Below are 9,675 nucleotides of genomic sequence, written 5' to 3'. Positions count from 1 at the left end.
TGGTTTGAACTAATAAGCTTCTTTGTGGAATAAAAGACTTTGTGGATCTGCTTCCGTAAAAATTTCAGCCTAGGAAACCCTGTGGGACTGTTCTAGGGGCTCACTAAGAGTCAGAATCCTCTTGATGACATACAGTAACATCAGATAGGTGAGAAGACCCATGCACAGGAGAGTGATAAGCCCGTGGGGACAATGGAATTTCCATGCTAAAAACTCTCCTAGACCTTGCTTGATGTACCTCTTCTCTTGTCTTATTTCTGGTTATAATAAATGGGTAACTATAAACATTGATCTGTGAATTGAATTTGTGAACTGTTGTAGAGAATAGAAAACAGAGGCAAGTAGCAAGCAAAACTGGCAATGTAGTTATTGTTGTTGTGTACCATCGAGCTGGAACTGACCCATCGCTGACCCTCTGGAGGGTTTTCAGAGGCAGTTAATCGCACAGGAGGAGCTTGCCCATCCTTCTCCCATGGAGCAGCTGGTGGGTTTGGATCATGTGCCTTTGGGATTGTAGCGCAGCTTCTTGCCACTACAGTGCCAATTTGTGTAAAACAATCTCTGGGTAACTAAGTGATAGGGAAAAGCTATATGGTCAGCTGATTGATAATGATAATATTCCAGGGAACAAGAACAAGAGAAAGAAACCAATTGTTCTGAAGTAAAAGAAACTGTGTAGAGTTCTGCTCCTCTGGCTATTCCCTAAATGATGTAGTCTCAGGTGACCAGGCATGCTTTGACCCAGCTCAGGTTAGCTAGAGAAGATGAGGTCTAATCTTGGTGTAGGTGGTTAGAGTCAGGAAGAGTTTTTTCTTAGAAGCAGGTGGCAGGTATGGAGACATGGGACGGTGAGGCCCCCATCAATTTCTAGCTGCGAAGTGGACTCATGCTGATCCCAGCCATGAAGTGGTTAAGTGTGGGGTTTTCCCACTTTCTGTCTTTTATAGTACAGTATATGGTGTAACCCTTGAATGCAATCATGATGCAAAACATTTTCTGTAGATCAAGTCAGTTTGTGTAGACCTTTTAGGTCCTGTGAGACCTATAAAAGGGTCACTTTGGCTGCTGGGTAAAAGCATAGACCAAACCACAAAATGTCTGTCTCGGAGAAAGTTTGACCAGAGGGCACTCTGGAATCAAGGATGGTGAAGCTTCATTCCACATCCCTTAGGTGTGTTATGAGGTGGGCCATCATGGAGACAAACATCATGCTGGGATCGGGGGAGGGTCGACAGAGAATCAGAAGGTGCTCAATAAGACGCAATGACATAGTGACTGTAACAGTGATCTCAAGTATATCAGAGATGGTGAGGATGGCATAGGAGACGGCAAGGTTCAGATCTATTGTTCATAGGGTCACTGTGACTCACAGTTGACTCAATGGCACATGATAACAACAACATTCGTACTGTATCGTAAGAGCTCAGTAAATACAACATCATTAACATTGTTAATATAACAGACTTCCGTCTTTCACCCATGGGATATTCAATACTTTTCTCCAACACCACAGTTCAGAGGCGTCAATTCTTTTTCTGTTAGCCTTAGTCACTGTCTACCTCTCAGCAAACCAGCAAGTGATTGAAAAGATCATGGCTTGACTAAGGCATTCTCTAATCCTCAAACTAAAATCATTGCACCTTGGTAGTTTGGAGAGGCCCCTGACTGCAGGCTCTCCCAGTGCAATATGTCTTCTGATCTCCTGACTGCTCGTACCAAGTGTATTGATTGTGGATCCAAGTGGATCCCCCTCTCAACCTCTCCCTTTCTTTCTCTCACTCCCTCTCCTCCTTTGCCTCTCTCTCCCTCCCCCCTTCTCCCCAAGTAAGATTAAGATGTTGACAGTTTCAATCTTTTCTTCATCTATCCTGATGTGACCTATTGGTCCAGTGGTGAGGATTTTTGTTTTCTTGACATTGAGTTGTAATCAATATTGAAGGCTGCAGTCTTTGATCTTCTTCAGGAGGTGCTTCAAGTTCTCACTTTCAGCAAGCAAGGTTGTGTCATCTGCATTATTGATTCATCTTCCTCCTGTCCTGATAGCACATTCTTCTTCATAGAATCCAGCTTCTCAAATAATCTGTCCAGCATACAGATTGAATAGGTATGGTGAAAGAACACAGCCCTGGCACAAGCCTTTCTTAATTTTAAGCCATGTAGTGTTCCCTTGTTCTGTTCACACAACAGCCTTTTGGTCTAACTATAGATTTTGCATGAGCCCAATTAAGTGTTCCTCTCAATTTTGCCTAAATTTATTGTGATCCACTCAGTCAAATGCCTTTTTGCAGTCAATAAAACATAAATAGACATCCTCTGGTCTCTGCTTTCAGCCAAAATCCATCTAATATCTCTGGTGCTACAGCCTCTTTTAAAATCCAGCTTAAATTTCTGGCAGTTCTCTATGTACTATTCTAGCCATTTAAAAATAATATTTAGTAAGACTTTGCTTGGAAATTATATTATTTTATAATTTCCACATTCTGTTGGATCACTTTTTTGGGGGGGGAATAGAAACAAATATAGATCTCTTCCAGTCAGTTGACCATGTAAGGAAACATTTTTGAAGTTCTGAAATATTCTCAAATCATAGTCATTGTTGTGGAACCGACTCACAGCTGACCGTCCAGTGGTTTTTATGGTGGCTGAAAATTGAACAGGCGGAAATTACCCATTTTTCTCCCTTGAGTGGCTGGTGGATTTGAACCATTAAAGAAGTTGCAACCTTTGGGTTATCAGTGCAGCTCTCTACGTAAGAAGTTACCAGATCTAGGCATACAGATGGGGGGTGGGGCGGGAAGTGGGTTTAGGGTTGTTTTTTTGTTTGTTTGTTTGTTTGTTTTGGTTTTTTTTGTGAGTGTACTGTCAAATCAGATCTGACTGGTACAGGAGGAGATTGTCCCTCCTTTTCCCGGCAGAGCATCTGGTGGATTCCAACCATGTGCCTCTGGGATTGTAGTTGCAGCTCCTTGCCACTAGGCCACCAGAGCGCCCCTGGGTTTAGGTTTTGAGGACACAAAACTTCATGTCATAATTGAAACCTTGAAAGAGCTTAAGCTCACGTTGATATTGACCGCTCAAGCAAAGATGAGGCAGGGCTTGAGGTGAAGAGGCACTCAAGGACTCTTTATAAAGTGAAATGTGAAGGATCAAGAGAAGGAAAGAAAAAGTGGAGTCTAGATGACTTCTTGGCATTAATGAATGTGAGTGGAGGGCTGAATTGTTAGAAGATACAGGAAACACAAGAGTTCAGTGGGAACCTGTTTAGTTTGGGAAGCTTCAGAGATCCCATTGCAAGAATGAAGAGTCATTAAAACAACTATGAGATATCATCTCACCCCAGTCAGAATAGCAAAATTTAGCAGAACAGCAAGCAACAAATGCTGGTGAGGTTGTGGAGAAACTGGAACCCTTATTCATTGTTGGTGGGAGTGTGAAATGGTGCAACCACTGTGGAAGGCGGTATGGCGCTTTCTCAAAAAGTTGCAAATAGAGATACCATTTGGCCCAACAATTCCACTACTGGGAATATACCCCAAAGAGACCATAACTGACATCCAAGCAGATATATGTACACCCATGTTTATTGTGGCTTTGTTCACAGTAGCAAGGAGTTGGAAACAACCTAAGTGCCCATCAACAAACGAATGGTTAGAGAAACTGTGGAATATTCACACAATGGAATGCTATGCTGCATTGAAAAACAAGGAACTCATGCAATATTATTCAAATGGGTGACTCTGGAGAACATTATGCTGAGTGAAGTATCTCAGTCACAAAAGGACAAATACTGCACAGTGCCACAGGACTATAAAACAGGACTGACCTTGGGGTTGGGGAGAGACTGAGAAAGATGGGTTCAATAATGTATACTGCATTGAAACAGATGAGGGAGAAAACTGTTTAAAAGGGATATGTGATTAGATATTTTTGTCATGACAGGAGTCTAGAGCGAAGGCTGCATAGTGGAGTGGACCTGAGGGGAGCGATTATAAAACAATGAAAGAATTTTTTCTTTTACTTTTCCAAGAGGGGAGTATACTGGGGGGGGAATGTTGGAAGGGTAGAAAAGTGCAAAAATGAATGAATGGAAATCATTCCATCAAAGTCTCTGTAAATTTTCATTGCAATTAATAATAAATTTAAATTAAAAAAAAAAAAAGAATGAAGGGTCATGACTCTGGAGCCCAGGAAAGAAGCCAGGGCTAAAGAGAGTCATCAGTGTTTGGAATATGTTGGAAGCAGGACCTAAACCCATGGAAGCTCATAATGAAATGGTTCGCAGATAGTGTAGACTGATGACAGGATGATTGGATTTACCTCTGAACAGTTTGGTCAATACCATGCCATCCTCACAATCTCTGACACACTCAAGCCCATTGCTACAGTGACTGTATCAACAGTCCAGTTAGTGGAGGATCTTCCTTTCTTTTTCTACCCCTCCACCTTCCCAACCATGATGACCCTCTCTAGCAACATGCTCAAAGTATATGAGATGAAGCTTCATCATCTTTGCCTCCTAGGGCACTCTGGCTGCACCTTCTCCATATCTGTTTGTTCTTTTGGCAGTCCACGGGTCTTCAGCAGCACTCTTTTCCATCACCATCCTCCATAATATTTTAATTTTTAGTTTTCTTTCCTCAGTGTATCAGCTACATAGTCTGATGAGTCTGTGTTCATGTGAAAATCTTGAACACACACACACACACACACACACACACACACACACACACAACTTATGGTAAAGAATACGACAACAGTGGTCAAAATGACCTTAAACACAGAAGCCAGAATTGCTCTCTGAGTAGGATGGATGTAGGTTAGGGTAGAGGTGTGAGTGGGAAAGGAAGTGGACAAAGAAGAGACAGTTCAAAGCCAAGATCTAAAATGTGCTATCTTAAATGGTAGCCAGTAGCCATTTGCGGCTATTTAAATGTAAATTAATAAAAATCGAATAGAAGTTTACCAACTAAATTCTTTCCTTATATTCACCGTGTTTCAAGCCCTCCATAACCACACATGGTTAGGGGTTACTGTATTGGCCAACACAGATATTGAATCTTTTCATCATTACAGACCGTTTTACTGGACAGTACCGGAAATGATCCATAAATATTGTCTTTTATTCCTGGATCTATTTTGAGGACCTATAACAAGGAATCTGTTGTCCAAGCAGAGCAAGGGAACACTGCATGATTTAAAATGAAGAAAGGACTGTGTCAGGGATGTATCTTTACGTGAGACCTTTTCAATCTATATGTGGAACAGATCATTCAGAACTCTCAACTTTGTGAAGAAGAATGTGGCATCAATATAGGAGGAACACTCATATACAGCCTATGTTATGCAGATGACAGAACCTTGCTTACCAGAATTGAGGCAGATGTGAAGCATTTGCTGCAGAAGAACAAGGACTGCAGCCTTCAATATGGATTGCCTCTCAAAATAAAGAAAACAAAGATCCTCACCATGGGGCCGATAGGCCAGTATCATGATAGAAGGAGGAAAAAAAATGAGGTTGTTAAAGATTTTATCTTGCTCGGATCCACAATCAACCCTTTTGGCACCAGCAGTCAGGAAATAAAAGGCAAGTTGCATTGGGAAAAATCTGCTATCAGGGACCTCTCCAGAGTACTAAAGAGCAACAATGTCAGTCCAGAGACTAAGGTGCACCTGATCCAGACCATAGTCTTATCAATTGCTTGCTATGCATCTGAAGCTAGACAATGACCAAGAATAACAGAAGAATCGATGTCTTTGAGTTGTAGTGCAGAAGATTGTCAAGAGAACAAACAGGCTATTCTGGAGAGAGTGGAAACAGTCCCTGTGTCAATCTATTCTCATCCAGGGTCTTTCTCTTCTGTGCTGATCCTCTACTCTTCCAAACATGATGCCATTCTCCAAGGACTGGTCCCTCCTGGCAAAATACCCAAAGTATGTGAAACAAAGTTTCACTATCCTTGCCTCTAAGGAATACCCTGGTTCTACTTCCTCCAAGATTTGTTCTTTGTGCTGTCTGTGAGTTAACTACTCTTTACCAACACCACAATTCAAAGATGTTAATTCTTGCTGGTCTTCCTTATTCATTGTTCAACTCTCACATGCATACTAAACAACTGAAAATACTATATCCTTGCATCAGTGCACCTTAGTCTTTAAACTGACATAGCTGTTCTTAAACACGTTAAAGAGGTCCCTAGTAGCAGATTTTCTCATTGTAACATGTCTTTTGATTTCTTAACTGTTGTTACAATGGCTATTGATTGTGAATCCAAATTAAATTAAATCAAATCCCTGACAACTTCAATCTTTTCTCTATCAAAATTCACATATTGGTTCAGTTGCAATATAATACAGTTTGTTCTCTTGATGTTGAGGTGTTATCCATACTCAAGGCCGTGATCTTTGATCTTCAGTAAGTGATTCAGGTCTTCATCACTTTCTAAAAGCAGGGTTGTGCTGCATAAGGAATGATGAGTCTTCTCAATTCCTGGTGCCACATTCTTTTTTCTATAATTCAACTCCTTGAATTATTTGCTTAGCGTGCATACTGAATAGATATCAAGAAAAGATACAAAACTGACACAGACAACAAAGACCTATTAACATAACTATTCAGGATTTAAACCAATCACAAAAGCCAAAGATTATGAAACTGATAATTTTTTTCTGATTTTTGCAGTCTAAAATTTTGTTTGTTTTCTTCCTCTGTATTTTTTTAATACTGGTTTACTTACAAAGTTCGTATATATTGTTTTTCAAAGTTTTCATTGTATGTCTTCTTTTTAGTATTTTTTAACTGAGATTTTAATGAAAGATTATAGAGAACTTGGAATTCCACTCATTCATTGTTAAACATTTTCCTCCCTGCCCACTCCTCCCCTCCCCAGTTCGCTTTTCCCTTTGAGAAGAAAAAAAAATCCCCTAGTCCACTTTTACTATGCAGCTCTTGCAAATAATACCTAATCATATATCCCTTTTAAACAGTTCTCTCCCTCATCTGTTTCAATACAGTATACATTACTTATCCCCTCTTTTCTTAGTTTCCACCCAAACCTGAAGTTAGTCCTGTTTTATAACAGTGATACTCAAAATAATGTCCTCCAGGGTCAACTCATTTTGTATATTTCATGAGTTCCTTGTTTTTCAATGCTGCATATTATTCCATTGTGAATATACCACAGTTCCTCTATCCATTCATTCATTGTTGGGCACTTGGGTTGTTTCCAACTCTTTGCTACTGTGAACAAAGCAGCAATAAACGTAGGTGTGCATATATCTGCTTGCTTCTTCAGGGTACATTCCCAGTCGCAGAATTGCTGGGTCAAATGGTATTTCTATTTCCAACTTTTTGAGAAAGCGCCACACTGCCTTCCACAGAGGTTGCACCATTTTACACTCCCACCAACAGTGAATAAGGGTTCCAGTTTCTCCACAACCTCGCCAGCATTTGTTGTTGCTGCCCTGTTGAATTTTGCCATTCATACTGGGGTGAGATGATATCTTATAGTTGTTTTGACTTTCATCTCTCTTAGAGCTAGGGATTTTGAACATTTCCTCATGTGTTTGTTTGCCTTCTGAATGTCTTCTTTAGTAAAGTGTCTGTTCATATCCTGTGCCCATTTTGCAACTGGGTTATTTACCTTTATCTTGTGGTGTGCAGTCTAAAATTTAATTGATAGAACGTGGAACCAAGGTGCATTAATAAGAATTGGTGGCTCCACCAGATGCTCTTCTGGAAAAGGAGGGACAAGGTCCTCCTGTACCTGTCAGACCCGATTTGACGGTCCATGTGCAAAAAATAATAAAATAAAATAAAAATTTAAAAAAAAAGAATTGGTGGCTGGACTACAAAAGTTAGAAAGAAAAAAGAACTGGTACTTGAAAAGTACGACTTTAGCAATAGAAATTAGCCCAAAGATTGTATGACACAATTTTGTACAACCAATGATTTATTCATTGTAAATGTTGTTGTTAAATGCCATCTAGTCATAGGTGAATCATAGCGACACTATGAACCAAAGACCTGAACACTTGTATAACTTTCATCATTTCTCCAAGTTCATAGAGTTTCCGGAGGCAAGCTATTTTGGAAGTGGATGCCACTCCTGCTACCAAGCTTGTTTTAATCAGGGAGCTACACCAAACTCTGTCTCCCATGGGTGACCAATATCACATTTGGCACATTAGGGTCACATTGTTCAGCATCACAGCAACCAAGAGTTACCTCTGTACAGCAAATCGACAGACCAGTGCTATACCACCTAGAAGAATGTTTGACCAAAAATAATTAAAAGCAGGCCTGGGGATGCAGATTAAAATCACCCACCTTTGACTTGGTGATATCACTTTCTGTCCATTAGGCTAACTAACTGAGCTCTCTCTATGTTGTTGTCTTTAAATGTCGTCAAGTTGTAGGTGACTCATAGCGATCATCTTTTTTAAAATGTAAATAAAATTTTTTATTTATACTAGTTTACTTACAAAGTTCATACACATTGTTTTTCACACCAGGTCTTTCACATTTCTTTAGCTACCCCTCCCAGCAAATACCTTTTGTAAAAAAACATAAATAGCAACTATACACATGGACCTTTCCTGATAGAATACACAGGAATCAAATTGACTACATTTGTGGAAATAGACATCAGAGAAGCTCAATATTAGTAAACAAAATAAGGCCAGACACCAACTATGGAATGGCATCAACAGTTCAAATGGATGGTTAAGAAAATTTTTTAAAGTCCATAGAGCCAAAGTAAAACCTTGAGCTTGTCTTCCCTGAATGTAAAAACTATATCAAGAGTAGATTTGATGCATTGAACACTAACTGCCTAAACCAGCTGTGTTTTGGTATAACATCAAGGATATCATTATCCATGAAGAATGCAAAAAAATGTGAAAACTGAAGCCCATTGCTATAAAGTTGGATCCACCTCATCCATGGCCCTCTAGCAAAATTTCAGAGGCTATAAAATTGCATGGGAGGAGATTGACTGCTGCTGGTGGATATGAGCTGAGTGAATGGTGCCATATTTTGGCACAACTCTCTACCCACCAGGCTACCGGAGCATTGAAGAAAGACAAAAAACAAGAAAAAGTCAAAATGGATGTCAGAAGAGACTCTGAAACTTCCTTTTCAAGGTAGAGAAGCTAAAGCAAAAGTCAGAAAATATAAGTGAAATGAGCAGAAAATTTTTAAGGGAAGCTGGAGAAGAAAAAGCAATTCTAATGAAAGGTGAAAATGCCCAGTTAGAAAACCAAAGAGGCAGAATACTATTGGCATTGACAAATTGAAAGAACAAATTTGTTGTTGTTGTTGTTAAGTGCCGTCGAGTCGCAGGCGACTCATAGTGACCCTATGAAGGAGAGTCCTCGACACTTGGTTGCCTTTCATCCTCTCTCCAGGTGCATAGGGTTTCCGGAGGCAAGCTATTATGGAAGTGGATGCCACTCCTCCTTCCACACTTGGTTTTTTTTTTGTTCTCATTCATTCATTGTTGCACTGTTTTCTCTACCCTCCTCCCCAGTTCATTCTTCTTCCCCCCGCCACCGCCGCTGAATGTCTGTTTAATTTGTCCAATTGCCATAGTGCTTGTCAAAGCCAGTTCTGATTAATCTCCTTTGTCAGTGTGTCCTTTGCCATTCCCTATCACTCCTCCCTGAGAGAGACTTCAC

Source organism: Elephantulus edwardii, unplaced genomic scaffold (assembly GCF_000299155.1).
Source record: "Elephantulus edwardii isolate Elephantulus edwardi_28Jun2011 unplaced genomic scaffold, EleEdw1.0 scaffold00096, whole genome shotgun sequence".
Lineage (NCBI taxonomy): Eukaryota > Metazoa > Chordata > Mammalia > Macroscelidea > Macroscelididae > Elephantulus > Elephantulus edwardii.
The sequence above is the reverse complement of the archived record's forward strand: the minus strand, read 5'-3'. Positions refer to the sequence as shown.